General features: G+C 40.9%; 1 long non-coding RNA gene across 1 annotated transcript in view; it reads left to right on the forward strand.

Moving 5' to 3' along the window:
- Positions 1-1,929: 1,929 nt before the first annotated feature.
- Positions 1,930-16,611, forward strand: part of LOC132646765 (uncharacterized) — a 30,938-nt gene continuing 16,256 nt past the window's right edge. Inside the window, exons 1-3 of the long non-coding RNA XR_009585009.1 lie at positions 1,930-2,067; positions 3,909-4,080; positions 5,079-5,171. This is a non-coding gene — a long non-coding RNA (uncharacterized LOC132646765). The remainder of the gene's footprint in view (positions 2,068-3,908; positions 4,081-5,078; positions 5,172-16,611) is intronic.

Here is a 16,611-nt window from a genome sequence, read left to right on the forward strand (position 1 = left end):
ATCAGCTTAAAGGTTAACCTATGGGCTTGAGCTAAGTATAATGATTTAGCAAACCTGAAGAAAAGCCCTTAGCAACTCTGGAAAGTTCCTAAATGTTTAGCCAATCCTACACCCCCCACATACCTCCTGAGTCACTATTAACCAATCAAATGAAAGCTTACCTCATTTCTTCTGGAAATCCACCTAACTGCCTTTAAATTGAGCCTGTGTGCTTACTTTGTGGTCCCATTCTAAGGAATGGTGGCCCCAGCATGCTGGTAAATTTCTGTAGAGAAAGAACCCCTTGCTTTTGCATACTACTTGAATCTGGGGTCTTTCTACAGTGATTCTCAGACCCTAAAACAGAAGATAAAGCAAAACAACTAAACAGTAAGTACAAAAGTGTAAATTAAAATGAGAAGTTGAATTAGGTTTTCCTGTCTGGCATAGGATCCTGGAAAAGGATGCCCTTGCCTTGGGAGGGGTAATAGGCCCTGCACTAGAACCTACTGTCTCTATCTTGCTAAATGGCCATGCTCTCAAACTGCCTTCTGAATACTTACATTGAAACCCACAGACCTGGGCCGCTGTCAGTCTTGTCCGTTCCTCTGCAATGGGCAGAAGTCTATGTGAGCTGCATCAGTGCAGTGCTGAGAACAGAGACTGCTTGACTCCAAACAGAACCTCTGTACTAAGCCCTCCACACCAAGGCTCGGAACATAAGGGAATCTGAGGCAGAAAGAACATTAGAGGTGGAAGAGGCGTAGGCGTGCCATGAATGACGCCTTCTGACATGACTCCTGCCACAGTGATATATCATAGCAGCTGTGGTTATGTGCACAAGTTCTGTATAAGATCAAGCCAGCCCAAATCCTGGTGTAGATGGGACAGGTGATCTCTGGCTCCCACCCCTTACCGAGAAGCTATGGACCACGGATAGATGCTCAGGAGGGAGGACCATTCGTTATTGAGGATATGGCCACCTGTAGGGTTCCCCATGTAGTGGATGGTCCCCCACACATGTACACAAGGGCAGTGCTACCTGGGCGTAGTGGGTTACCAACACACACAACGACAACAAACCTATGAGGTTGAAAGGAAAACAGGTTTGGGGAGATAAAAGGCAAGCTGGAGGGGGAATCGGGTAGCTATGATCATATTCCATCATATACATGTTTTTAAAAAAATCTCAAAATAGGGAAATATTTAAATCTTAATTAAAAAGTATACATAATGAAATAAAATGAAATAGAAAGCATTATATTCTCGGAATGTTTTTTTTTTTTTCCCTGCTAGAGATAAATAGGGTTTCTTGGTAATTTAACATGGCTTTTCCTAGGCAAGGGATAGGAGATGAGGAGTATCCGCTAGTCTGCTCATCTCAGAAATTCAAACAATTTTAGTCGATCTGTCTTTCCTCCTGAGAGGGTGGAATCCCCCAGCGTGAGGTGCTGCTGCTCCTCCCTGCCAGTTGCAGTCTCACCTCTGGTGTTTAGGGATCTCAGTGCTGGGGGATTAGGCTTCTATGCAGTGCCGGCTGTGACTGGCACTCTGAAGGGATGGGGCAGTCCGACTCCTGCTAACCCCTACTCTGTTTACCTTTATCTCTGGGTGGTCTCCTCCCAGCTGTTTTCTGGGGAGGAAAGAAAAATTTTCTATTTGAAATCTTTCAAACAGCAGTCATAACGGATGACTTTAATGGACCAAAATGTTCGCATACTTTTCTCGTTTAAGAGATCTAGAAAACAGCATTGTGCCAACACGTCCTGTGTCTCTCATGATGTAGCCAATTCTCCACAAGACTTGGGTGTTTCATTCAGCATCAGGATATTTAAATATTTACTACTTTGCTCATCTTATACATCCAAGTGAGTTTTCTAATAGATGTGTGTACAAAACGTTAACATTAAAGGTGTACAGATGTTTTCTTTCTTCTCTTGTTCACAGAAAACAAGTTTTTGTGAGGCTCTGAAGCCATTCCCTTTTCCAGAGGCATAGCTGCTCTGGAGTCCTACAAGACTTGCTGAGCTAAAGCCCCTCAGAACATCTACCTTCCTGGGAAGCATACACATGAAATAGTTTTACAAGGTAAATTTAGAGCACAAGAAACAGGCAGCTGAAACAATCCTAACTAAAACTTCTAGAGTGGTCTAACTAAGGGGGGTGGAATAGGCTGCCATGCCAGGAAGAGCCAAATCTTGAGAAATGTCACCCTGGGAAGCTGAGAGTCATGATGACATAGGGATGTTTCCCCCATCAAAGAGCTACAGTAGCTGCTTCAACCCCCTGCTGGGTGAATCCTTTCAGGGGACCCTCTATCATAGGCTCCCATCCGGTTTCCTCTCTTCCACCGCTCCTGGTGTCTATCCTGTTTGCCATTCTGAATGAGATTTAAGCATCCTCCTTAGAGTCCTCCTTAGTGCTTACCTTCTTTAGGTCTATAGATAGCTGTCCTATGTTATATGGCTAATATTCACTTATAAGTGAGTATATAGTATGCCTGTCTTTCTGTTTCTGGGTTATCTCACGCAAGATGATATCTTCTAGTTCCATCTAGTTGCCTACAAATTTCATGATTTCATTGTTTTTAATAGCTGAGTAGTAATCCATTGTGTAGATGTACCACAATTTTTGTATCCATTCCTCCATTGAGGGACACCTAGGTTGTTTCCAGATTCTGGCATTACAAATAAGATGCTGAGACTCACAGTCAATCTTTGGGTAGAGCTCAGGGAATCTTATGGAGGAAGAAAGGGATGGGAATAGAGAGACATGGATGGAACAGGAGCCCCAAAAGAAGACCAACAAATCTAAAAGTTCTGAGCCCGGGGGTCCTGCAGAGACTGATGCACCAACAGAGGACCATGCATGGAGAGGACCTAGACCCCCTGCTCAGATGTGGCAAATTGGCAGCTCAGTCTCCATGAGGATCTCTGAGTGTGGGGAGCAGAGGCTGCCTCTATCATGAACTCAGTTGACTGTTCTTTGATCACTTGCTCCTGATGATGCGGCCTTGGCAGCCCACCAAGGAAGCTATGGGCAGATGGAGAACTGCCCATTTCAGTGGAGAAGAGGAAGGGGATTGAGAGAAGAGGTAGGGAGTATGGGACTGGGAAGAGTTGAGGAAAGGGACTTCAATCAGGATATATAATGAATAAATTGTGGAGAAAAAAATAAAAATTAGAATTAAAAATATATAAATAAAAAAGAGCTACAGCAGCATGAGTAAAGTTTAGAAACAGAAGCTCTGGGACAATGCTGACTTTTCTTCCCAAAAGTTACACAAGTTGTGTATATGTGAATACCACTGGTGTCTATATCACAGAAGCTAAACATCTTACACTCACAAATGAACCTTCTCTAAGAGAGTTATTGAAAACACAGTGTGCCTCAGAAGCTCTTCTCTGCAGGCGTATACACTGAAACTCCCCAGTTTGGCTTGGCTTTCAGCCTTCCTACAATCATCAGACCCTGTGTCCCCATCTCCATCTCTTGTGCATGCCAGCTAAGACTGGCTTCACTGTGCTGTGCTGACAATCCCAAAATGTAGTGTTTTCCTAGAAGCAACATTTATTTCTTACTCATGCTACATTCCAGCAAGTTGACAGGTTCTTGGCACAGGGTCCCTGGCTGATAAAGACCCCATTGCAACCCAGACTTCCATAAAGGAAAAAGAAGGAAGAGATAAATCAAGTACTGGACCTAATGGCCTCTAGAAAGCCATTCCTGCTTATATTTATTAGCTAATATTTATATTAGCCATAATGACTACCAGGGCCACTCCTTCCTTTAAGGGAGCCTCAATGTATGCAAGCCCTGTGTGCTTAGAAGAAGAACCAGGGCATTTGCTTGACAGCTTTCTGAGGCAGGAACAGAAGCAGAAACCATGGAGGAATCTGCTTACTGGCTTGCTCTCTCTGCTTTCTCAGATACCTTTCTTACATAGCCGAGGCCCACCTGTCTAGAGATAGCATTACCCAAAGTCGGCTGGACCCTCTGATGTCGCTTAGCAACTAAGAAAATGCCACACAGACATGACCACCAGCCAGTCTGATCCGAAGAATTCTTCACTTGTGGTTTCCTCCTTCCAGGTGACTCTAGGTTTGTATCAAATGGACAGAAGGAGCTAACAACAACAGGGAAGAGTGGTAAGGTTTAGAGTTAGGTAGACAGGAAAAGAATCACATGGGAAGAGTCTCATATGCTGACTTAGGCGATGGGACGTCATCCAAACAGCAATTCAAGGTTGTTGGGAAAGGGTTTTATAGCAAGTACTGGGAATAAATAAATAAATAAATAAATAAATAAATAAATAAATATGTTTTTAAAAAAAAGATCATGAATTTGAAGAAAAGTGGGAAGGTTTGGAGAGATGAAACAGAAGGAGAAATGTTGTGATCAAATCATAATGTTAAAAATAAAATACACACAAAGAAGAGGATTTTTGTTGTTGCTGTTGCTGTTGCCATTTTTTAAAGATTATTTATTTTATATGTATGAGCATATTTTAATGTATATTTTATATATATGACTGCATATACAGCTGCATGCCAGAAGAGGGCATCAGACTCCCTGTATAGATGGTTGTGAGCCACTATGTGGTTGCTGGGAATTGAACTCAGGACCTCTGGAAAAGCAGCCAGTGCTCTTAATCTCTGAGCCATCTCTCCAGCTCCCCGTTTTGTTTGTTGTTTGTTTGTTTGTTTTAAACATTGAACCTAGAACCTCTTGCCTTCTAAGTATACATTCTATACTTCTTCCTATTTTATCTGACAGATTTAACTAGAGGAAAATTTTGAACACAGGGCTTCAGTTCTCCTGGGAGACAATTCCCATACTCCAGCTAACAGTGACAAAGTCCCGATGGATGATGGGGGGGGGGTTGTGCCTTCCTAGCTCCTCTGGCTCCTCTGTGCACTTATCAGCTATGATGTCTAATGCAGCATCTACACGAAGAAGAAGGAAGAGGTAATTAGTGGGCCCCTTGCCCCTCAGTGATTGCCTTTAATAATGAGTCATAAATGCTAGCCATATGTGAATGTCTTCCAAACTTATCTTTCTAGCCCTAAACTGCAGGTTTGTGTTTATCTATTTTACAGCCTACATATAATTTGAAATGATGTGTATCAAAAATGGACCTCCAGAAAATGATAACTTCACAGCTCCTGTGAAATGACACCAAGCATCAACAGGTATCATTAACATTAAAACTATTGATTGAAAGGCTGTGGTGGAGCAGATACTCCAGAGATGTAACACTTCCAACCACATAACAGTATAATCACCATGTGATACACCTGTGACTAGAAATGGGACCCCATGTACCAAATGATATGCCAAGGGGAAGTGTTTGGTCTCAGTCTACTCAGGTTTGGGGATATGACTTTTAGTTTACAGGAAACTCAGGGACAGAGAAACAAGTTACATGACTTTGGCAAATCTGGTGTCAAGAAAACACTTAAACAATGGACTCAGTTTCTTCATCCAGTGAAGAAACTATGAATAGTTAAAAATTATAAGGGAAACTTATCAAAACTACAAGGGAATAGGCAGAAAAAAAACTGCTTCAGCTCAGGTGGGATTTAAGAGCCATGCCTCAGAGCAGCATAAAACCCTGTTGAATCCTGATGTGACTAGATTCATTGTAGAAGGCCAATTAAGTGTAATTGTAATTGTAACAATGACCGTGGGAAAGGGAGCATTTCTGATTGGTAAAGTACTAAAAAGATATAAACATCCAACCTTAGAAGCACTAGAAAGAACATTAATCCATTTAATATGTAACATTTTACAATATAGGTTCTTTGCGGGACAAGTGGCTCACATCTTCTGTCCTGGCATTTAAGCAACAGAGGCAACTGGATCTCTATAAGTTTGAGGCCAGCCTAACCCACATAATAAGGTCCAGCCCAAACAGGGCTACACAGTGAGATCCTGACAACAAGTTGTTGTTTAATAAATATCATAAGCCAGTCTGAGGACAATTTTTGATCTCCAGGGAATATTTAGCAATATCTGGATTCATTCTGGGTGCTTACCACAAGAGATGAGGGATATTAAAGCATAGCTTCCATGAACACTGCAGAACACTCTCTAGTGTGCAAGACATCAGCACAAAGAATGGGCTAGCCCCACAGGGTAACGGCTCCAAGGGTGAGCCCCCCCCCGCCCCAGGCAGTTAAATGTAATTAGGAAGGAAGTGCGGACGGTGTTGGTTTGTTTACTCCGAGTTTGGCACAGCTCCTGCCACGCAGTTTAACCATGACAATATGGAATAATCCCTTTTAAATTATGTAAGCGTCCAAAGTCTTGGAAAATTTCAGGGCTGGGGGGTGGGGCACACAGAGAAATATTGTTTAAGAGGCTGAGCTCAACGAGGGCCCTCACAAGGATTTGCAATGCACACCGTTACTCTAGTGTGTAAATGGGAACAGAAACCTTAGCGGTGATTGACAACTGCTAGATCTGTGGATGAAAATCACTTGGGCGGATTTGAAAAACTGAAGATGGCTAATCTAACCCCAGACGTGCTCATTTTGTCTGGGAGAGACTTGGTTAATAGGTCTCATAATTTTTAACTATTCGTTTTATTTTAATGGGCGGCAGTGGTAGAAAGCTAAAGGTTTGGGGGGAACCCGGATGAACTCTGTGTTGTTATGTTCATTCATTAGACGTGCTGTAGTCAGTGTGCTAGCTCTGAAAGTTGGCTTTAGGTGCAATAGTTTTCTCGGTTTGCTAAAAACAAATGGGAAAGGAAAGGCCAGGAAGTCCTTGGCAAAACGCAGAGGAAAGAATTTAAAGACTTGGGGAGAAGAGAAGGTCGGTTGAATGCATCATTTGTTTCACCCCTATATCTCGCTTGGGCCCAGAAGACTTCTTTTACTTGCCAAAAAAAATAGAGAGAAAAGGAAATACCCAAGCATTTAAAGTGCTCTACTGGCTTGCTTTTTTCCTGAATAGGGAATCGTGTAGAAGAAACTGCAATAAAAATGGTATTCCTGGTCTCAGCAGGGTGTGTGGGGCCAGCTGAGGCCTGGCCCAGGTGATGACTGAAGCAAAGTGGGTTTTGTTTTAATAGCCAGATGCTACACTCGGGGACCCAGGAATGGCTGCAGTAGCAAGGATTTCTGACTGCGGTTAATTAATCATGGGGTCCCCAGGAATGAAATAGACAGACAGCCAATTAAGGTGTGTCTTGATTTATTTAACCAAAGCTAGTCTAGGTCTGGTGAACAGAGACCTCACTGGAGCCAATGTGCGAGAGAATCTGGAGTTGGTAGACCCAGCATTGCCCAGTGAAGGGAGGCCAGAGCCTCTGAGGAAGCATCCTGCCCAACCCCACAGAGACACACTCTGAACCTGCTGCCTTGCCCTTTCTGTGGTATCTGGCAGTTGTTAACCGAATACCTAAGCACTGAGGAAATGGAAACAAACCTGGGAAACAGCAGACACTGGCTCAGAGCCTGTCCTGATTTTTAGGAATCTGGAATTCTGCTACCGTCAGCATGTTGGGGGGTGGATAATTATGGAACACAGAGAAGTATCCAGAGTTTATTGCACAGTGGACTCAGGATAGCCTCCCCAATGCAGTCAGAAATAAGGGGTTAAGGGAGGGTCCTATGCTCAGATCTAACATGACTTGTTGAAGTGAGTGTTTTGGGAGCAAGCACACTCCCCACCATTTCTCTTGTTATAAAGTAAGGACAGCCAAATAGAAGCCACTTGACATTTTACTTCTGTGTCAAAATAGAGAACAATCTGTTCCAGTTGTTTCCTGAGAGCTAAGTATTACGTGCTAAATTAACAGGCTGGCTATGGCTTTCTCGTCTAATTCTTAAATAATTAAATTACTAGAAATGAAACCAGTAGAGACTCTACTTGTATATGATAGTACATGTTTTTCATCTTACTAGAACTGGTTGTTTGTTTGTTTGTTTGTTTGTTTTGTACTCAGGGCACAGGTCTTGCTCTTGCCCAAGCATCTTTTTTTCTGCTTACAGGAATTGCCAGAAGTTTGTTATCTTTGATAGAAGAACCCAATCATCTTTTTGTTTGCTGAGATGTATTTATTTTGCTTTATGTGTGTGAGTGGTTTACAGGGATGAATGCCTGTGCACCATTTGTGTGCAGTACCTGCGGAGACCAGAAGAGGTCCCCTAGAACTGGCATTGCAGAAGCTTGTGAGGGGCACTGTCAGTGCTGGGAATCAAACCCTGGGTCCTTTGGAAGAGCAATCAGTGCCCTTAATGGCTGAGCCATCTCTCCAGCTCATAATCCCATACATCTTTATTATCTACCTCAGGAAGAAATTGGTTCTCTGACCCTAGCATACAGTCTGGTTTGCTGGGAACATGAGCATGCTGCTATTACATTTTGATTCAGTACTTTCAAAACATCATGCTGATAGGACATGTGGAACGTGGGAACATTTCTGGATGTTTTCGTAAGTCATATGCATGGCTATGAAATTCTGTAAAGAAAAAACGACTCATAAAGCAGGCAAAGGCCTGTATTTTGAGGAGCCGGGGCACTTACAGTGGATGTGTAAGTGTCAGAAGCAAAATATCTGTAGGTCTTTTGATGATCATTTACAAAATAGGCAAGTTTTGTCTATTATGTTTGGAGCCACAAGAAAGGGGAGCTTCGTGGCCAGTCCAAAGGTCCAGTCAAAGGAGTCCTAGCTACTGATCTTTACAATGTAGGAGTTCCAGTGTTTGAACTTTCTACAGCGAACTTAGATACCAAGTAGAGGCTTGTTGCCTGAGATAGGAGCTAAGCAGAGAGGAGCCTTGCAGTAGGTAACATACTATGAGGAACTCTTACCTGAAAGCCGCTCTGGAGGAACTTGATTATCATGAGGTTGCATTAGGCTTCACTCGGATAATGAATTGAGCACTAAGTCCATGCTAGCCTGTAATGCAAAAGCTGCATAGAGCCCATGTCCCTAAGTCTTCCCCAACACTTGGCTCATTTCACAGTTACAGCCAAAGAGAGTTTCCTTTCAGCAAATGATTGAGGAGGTAAAACCTTAAGCCTGATTTTTAAATTATTTTAATTTTTATTGTTGCATTTGGTGTGTGAGTGTGTGTGTGTGCTCACGTTCACAAGTTTGTGTGTGTCATGTGTGTTTAGATATCTCAGAGGCCAGAAGATGGTGTTGGACGTTAACAGGAGTGTGTGAGCCACTTGATCCGGGTGCTGGGAACCAAACTTGAACTCTCTGTAAAAGAGGCTTGACTACTGCGCCATTCTCTGGACTCTGAAATCTAACTTTAATATGGCTGCACACAGCATGCCTGTTCCTGAGGAAAGGAGACTGCTGCCTGGCTCCTAGGGGGCCAGTAAATAGAAATCCTTTCAGCAGGCAGAGCAGGGGATTTAGAAAGTAGATGCTTCTCGTGGAAAAACTATGACTACAGAGGCAGGCAGAGGCTCTGTGATTTTGAGGCCAGCCTGGCTTTCTTCCTCTGAATTACAGTTTCTCCTTTCCAAGTGGCTGCTCCTCTCCTCTTGCTGTGAATTCTTACCCCCACCTGCCAATTCACGCACACAAGCGTTTTACAAACCGTGTTCAAAACTCATCTCAAAAAGTGCTCTTTAAATTATCCTAATTATAACCTTAATTTAAATCCACTGTAATCTATACTCTAATCTTGTACTTTGTGAAGACTCAGCAGTGTAGAAATTTGCACTTCCTTGATGTCTCTCTGAAACTGTTTTTACTTATTCCCTGTGCTTTTGTTCTGTTTCCTTACTCAAACTAAAAAAAACTGACCTAAAGTACCCTGATGTGTATATTCACCAATATGCTTGTTGTTACAAATGAGACATCAACAATTTCATTTGATTGAATCATGTGGATAGATCTGGATTGATGGATCTAAGAATTAATTGATAAATTTAAAAGTTTGTGTTTCTATTGGAGATGAAAAGCAACTTGGTATTTTCCAAATTTGAAAACACAAATCGAATAATACTGAAAAACAACTATGACTAAAAGGTTAAAATTGTGAATGCTAAAGCCCAGAACCATTGAAACCAATACAATGAATCTTTAGGATGTTGCAGTTTAATTTGAGATTCAGCTAGGGTTCATAAAGATTATACAATTAAGACTATAGAGTCAGACGGGTGGTACCCAGCTGTAACGCCAGCACCCGGCCAGCTGACAGCATCATCATAAAATCCAACCAACCTGAACTAGATAGCAAGAACACGTCTTTAAAAGAAAATGATGTCAGAAAAAAAATATATGAGAGTAGTATCGAAAATTACTGAAATTTTGATAAATAAAAGAATGCAAATGAATCTGTAGCACCGTGGTGTACTTTCTAGTCCACAAATTGTTTCATTCTGTTAGTACTGACACTATTAGTCACTCTCATGCTGACATTCTTCATGGACCCTTCTTATGAACTGACCCCTTGGGTTCTAATAGATTTCATTTTGACAAATGCTGCTTTGTAATGTCACAGAAAATATTTCCCCTGGAAAAAAAAAAACCACTTTGTTTACTCCATTCATAAAAGACTTTGGCAGGGCTTGATAAACTCATTTTTTTTAAGAAACCCTCAACACATTCTTTGCTGTAGGCTTATACATTTTATAAGGTATGTCAAGTATTCTGAGCATTATGTTTTAAAAAACTTGTTCGATGGCAACTCAAGAAATGAAATTATTTTAACTAGCTCTAAATAAAGAAATTTAAACTTCATTTAAGAAAATATGTTATAATTTTTATAAACTTTATTGTAAAAAATAACTTATAAGTGAAATAAACAATACACATCAAAATTATCAGTCCCATAATCTATATATTTTAGTGAACTTATATACAGTTAGAACAGCAATTCTGAAGATATGGAGCTAACACTGAATTGTACAATTTCACTATCAAATAGGTTTTTATGTATTTAACCACAATGAGAACTGCATGGCAGGGTTAGAATTAGAAGAACAATTAGCTTTATATAATCTCTTATAACTTGTGTTCATATCTGCATTCACTTCCTCCTCCATAATAATAATTTTAAGCAATTATTGAGCATAATCTATATGATGAATTGCAGAGTTTAGATGCACTCATTGTTTTTTAAATTTTTTATTAATTAGAACTTACTCATTTTATATCTCAGCTGTAGTCCCCTCCCTCATCACCTCCCAATCCCACTCTCGCTCCCTCTTTTCCTCCAATGCCCCTCCCCAAATCCACTGAAATGGGAGGTCCTTCTCCCCTTCCATTTGACCCTGGCCTATCAGGTCTCATCAGGATTGGCTGCATTGTCTTCCTCTGTGGCCTGGTCAGTCTCCTTCCCCCTCATGGGGAGGAGATCAAAGAGTCAGCCACTGAGCTCATGGCAGAGACAGTCCCTGTTCCCCTTACTAGGAAGCCAATTGAAGACTGAGCTGCCATGGACTACATCTGTGCAGGAGTTCTAGATTATCTCAATGCATGGTCCTTGATTGGAGTATGAGTTTCAGAAAACACACCTGTGTCCAGATTTTTTGGTTCTGTTGCTCTCCTTATGGAGCTCCTATACCCTCCAGGTCTTTCTATCTCTTCCTTCTTTCTAAGGTTCCCTGCTCTCTGCCCAAAGTTTGCCTATGAGCCTCAGCATCTGCTTTGACACTCTGCAGGGTAGAGTCTTTCAGGGGCTCTCTGTGGTAGGCTCCTGTCCTGTTCCCTGTTTTCTCCCTCTTCTGGTGTCCATCCCCTTTGCTTTTCTGAATGGGGATTGAACATCTTACCCATGGTCCTCCTTCTGGATTAGCTTCTTTAGCTGTACAGATTTTAGTATATTTATCCTATGTTATATTTCTAATACTCACTTATAAGTGAGTATATACCATGTGTGTCTTTCTGCTTCTGGGATACCTCAGTCAGGATGATCTTTTCTGGTTCCTACCATTTGCCTGCAAATTTCATGATTTCCTTGTTTTTAATGCTAAGTAGTATTCCATTGTGTAAATGTACCACAGTTTCTGCATTCATTCTCTGTTGAGGGACATCTGGGTTGTTTCCAGGTTCTGGCTATTACAAATAAAGCTGCTATAAACATGGTTGAGCAAATGTCTTTGTTGCATACTTGAGCATATTTTGGATATATGCCTACGAGTGATATATCTGGATCTTGAGGAAGCAGTATTCCTGACTGTCTGAGAAAGCACCAGATTGGTTCCCAAAGTGGTTGTACAAGTTTACATTCCTACCAGCAATAGAGAGGTGTTCCCCTTTCTCCACATCCTCTCTAGCCTGTTTTGTCACTTGAGTGTTTGATCTTATGATAGGAGTAAGGTGAAATCTCAGAGTCATTTTGATTTGCATTTCCCTGATGACTGAGGACGTTGAGCATTTCTTTAAGTATGTCTCTGCCATTTCATATTCCTCTATCTGTATTCTGTTTAGCTCTGTACTCCATTTTTTAATTGGATCCTTGCTTTTTAACTTTTTGAGTTCTTTATATATTCTGGATATTAGCCCTCTGTCAAATGTAGGGTTGGTGAAGATCCTTTCCCAGTCTGTATGTAGGCTGTTTATTTGTTCTAATGACAGTATCCTGTGATTTACAGAAGGTTTCAGTTTCATGAGGTCCCATTTGTTGATTGTTGATCTTCAAGCCTATGCTATTGGTGTTCTGTTCAGCAAGTTGTCTTCTGTGCCAATGAGGTCAAGGCTCTTCCCCACTTTTTCTTCTAACAGATTTTTTTGTGTCTGGTTTTATGTTGAGGTCTTTGATCTACTTGGACTTTAGTTTTGTTCAGGGTGATAAGTATGTATCTATTTGCATTTGTCTACATGTAGGCATCCAGTTAGACCAGCACCATTTATTGAAGATGTTATCTTTTTTTTCCATTGTATGGTTTTGGCATCTTTGTCAAAAATCAGGTGTACATAAGTATGTGTGTTTATTTCTGGATCTTTGATTTGATTCTACTGATTCACCAGTCTGTTTCTACACCAGTGCGGTGCTGTTTTTATTACTGTTGCTCTATAGTACAGCTTGAGATCAGGGATGGAGATATCTCCAGAAGATCTTTTATTGTAGAGGATTGTTTCAGTTATTCTGGGTTTCCTCTTATTCCATATGAAGTTTGAGAATTTCTTTAAGGTCTGTGAAGAATGCATTTGCCCCTCTGCTCACCAATTTCAGAGTTCTAGATCCTGTGCCCTTCAGATATGGTGGGCGCTGGTTGCCTCCATCTTGGACAGTCTCGAATGGACTCCTTTGTTAACAAAAAATTATACAGAGGAATTTGCATTGAATGTAAGATGAGACAATCTTAGACAATAAATGTATTGGTCAGAGTTCTTTAGAGGAACAAAACTTATAGAAAGAATGTGTATGTGAGTGTGATGGTGTGTGTGAGTATGTGTGTTATGGAAGTGTATATATGAGTGACTATGAATGTGACAGCATCTGAGTGCGTGTGAGTGTATTAAAGAGTGTGAGTGTGTGTGTGTGTGAGAGAGATAGAGAGAGAGATTATTTTTTTAAAGTTCTCTTTAGTTTTTTTATTTTTATTGATTACAGTTTATTCACTTTGTATCCCTTGTAGCTCCCTCCAGCCTCTCCTCCCAATTCCACCCTCCTTTCTCTTCTCCACGCATGCCCCTCCCCAAGTCCACTGACAGGGGAGATCCTCCTCTCCTTCCTTCTGATCCTAGTCTATCAGGTCTCATCAGGAGTGGCTGCATTGTCTTCCTCTGTGGCCTGGTAAGGCTGCTCTCCCCTCAGGGAGAGGTGATCAAATTGCAGGCCAATCAATTCATGTCAGAGACAGTCCCTGTTCCCTATTACTATGGAACTCACTTGGACACTGAACTGCCATGGGCTACATCTGTGCAGGGGTTCTAGGTTATCTCTGCCCCTCAGTTGAGGAATGGATACGGAAATTGTGGTATATCTACACAATGGAATACTACTCAGCAATAAAAAACAAGGAAATCATGAAATTTGAGGCAAATTGTGGAAACTAGCAAAAATCATCCTGACTGAGGTATCCCAGAAGCAGAAAGACACACAGGGTATATACTCACTCATAAGTTAATATTAGAAAGATAATATAGGATAAACATACTAAAATCTGTACACCTAAAGAAACTAATCAAGAAGGAGATCTCTGGCTAAGATGCTCAATCCCCATTAAGAAAGGCAAAGAGGATGGGCATCGGAGGAGGGAGAAAACAGGGAACAGGATAGGAGCCTGTCACAGAGGGCCTCTGAAAGGCTCTATGCTGCAGGATATCAAGGCAGATGCTGAGACTTATAGCCAAACTTTGGGCAGAATCTTATGAAAGTAGGGGGACCTAGTAAGACCTAGAGAGGACAGGAGCTCCACAAGGAGAGCAACAGAACCAAATATCTGGGCACAGGGATCTTTTCTGAGACTGATACTCCAACCAAGGACCATTCATGGAGAGAGATTATTAAATCAGCTTATTTCAAAATATTAGCAACAGATGAACCATAGCTGAAAGTTGCCTGGTCCTTGAGGCTGTGTAACTTCAGAAGTTGGAGTATTTTCACAGTTCTCACACTGAAGACGTTGAGAACTGAGTCACAGCTCAATCCACAGGGCTAAGAGTCTCAGCAGTTCCAATCTCTCACTGAAAACCTAAAAGTTTCTCACAGAATCTCTGGCCCCTAGTTAATAATACTTGTTCTGATGCCAGTGAAGGAAGCAGGAACAGCAGCAACAGAATGAGTTAACCTGGAGATGAAAAGGACGCCTGTCAAGCAAAAGGTAAATGATCTTCCTTCTGCTCTGCTCCCCTTTTTATCGGGCAGCTAAGAGCAGGTGCCATCCACATTTGGGGTCGTTCTGCCCGTATCAGTCAGAACAGTTCCTCACCTGATGCTTCCTACTCAGGTGATTGTAATTGTGGCAAGCTGGCATTGAAACCAATCATCACTATTAATCTTATTGAAGTTTGCAATCCTTTTTTTTTTGAGTATGTGAATAAGGGAGAAGAAATAGTATGTTGGGACTCATAAGAACCAAATTAAGATCTTTACAAATGTAAATAAATCTGTTAAAAAGATAATGAAAATATCTGTGACATATATATATTGACCTTTATGATATGAAGTGATACTTACAAAACTTTTTATTACATCAAAATTTAAAATTAAGAAACAATTTTAGGTACAGACCACCATCCAAAGCTTATAAACTGTTTCCTTATTTTGTTGCTTTTGGAATGGACTTTTATGTCATTTTGGCTTTCTTAAACTACCTTAACTTAACTTTTCAGTCCAGAAATTCTGGTAATATTGCTTCGTGTTTTTACTTTATTAGTATAGGGCCCTGTTTGTATTTAATTTAGCATTTAATAAAATATCACAAAGGACATATTTTATTAATTTATTTATAGAATGAGCACGTGTTTCTCAGCATGCATATGGACGTGGCAGCACAACCTACATGCATTCGTCCTCTGCTTTTACCATGTGTGAATCAAATTTTGATCATCAGGCCTACAGGCAAGCAAGCACCTTTACCATCTGGGCCAGCCCTCTCATCCACAGAGAGGACATTTTTAATGCCAGACTAGCAGTAGATGCTTCCTTACCACTGTCTTATTTTCACAAGACTATTATCTGTCTCTGCAAATGATTAGATGACCTATTCTTTGAAGAGACAGATGAATTTCTGTTGCTCTCTATAACAGTTAGACATGAATTCTGCTGACATCTCAGCAGATGTCTGATGAAGTAATCTGATTATATTGACTCTAAGTGCAAAGCTTTGGGAATCAGACTATCAGATCACATCAGACAACAAATGTGTAGAATGGTTATAATAAGGTAATAACTCTTATTCCTATAAATGTATTCTTATTATATTATTGAGCATATCTTTTGATATTAACTAAATTAGCTGCTTTCTTATGTATTATGTTGGTTTCAATTACCTAAAAAAAATCAAAATTGTGCAATTATAGAGTGACAGCAAAAACTGTCATTTATGAATGGCTAGCATTAGTTTCTGTGTTAGTTACTCTTTGTTGTTGCGAGTTTTTAAAAAATGACAAAATTCAGTAGGAGGGTAGGATTTATTTTAGCTTACAGTTCCAGAGCTAGAATCCACAGCTGTGGGACAGCATGGCAAAGCAGCAGAAACAGGAAGCTGGCTGAGCATGTACTGAGAAGGAGAAGGTGAACTGGATGTGGGGCAAGGCTGTGAACTCGCCAAGACTGCCTCCTTCTTCTAACAAGACTCCGCCTCTCACACCCCCAAATAGAACAACCAACTGGAAACCAAGTACTCAAACACCTGAGCCTATGAGAGACATGTCTCACCTAAACTACCACAGTTTCTAAATCATCTGAATGCAATGACAAGAAAATATGAAGCCTTTTCACATTCCCACATTGCACAGCACATGGCTACTTTTACCAAACAAGGCTTTGGTCCTACAAGCCAAGGGCAGTACCTCTTCCAGAAAGGAAAGAACAGTTATGCTGGAACTCCTGAATTTATGTTTAATCCAATTTAACCGTGTGTCTATCAGTGTGTCAAAAATAAGACTTAGGATTTAAAACCTTAAATCAACCAATTTGGCATTATCTACAGATATTATGACATGGAAAGTTTGCAAAAACATTTTTTCTAAGTAGTGTCCTAATT

Source organism: Meriones unguiculatus, chromosome 12 (assembly GCF_030254825.1).
Source record: "Meriones unguiculatus strain TT.TT164.6M chromosome 12, Bangor_MerUng_6.1, whole genome shotgun sequence".
Lineage (NCBI taxonomy): Eukaryota > Metazoa > Chordata > Mammalia > Rodentia > Muridae > Meriones > Meriones unguiculatus.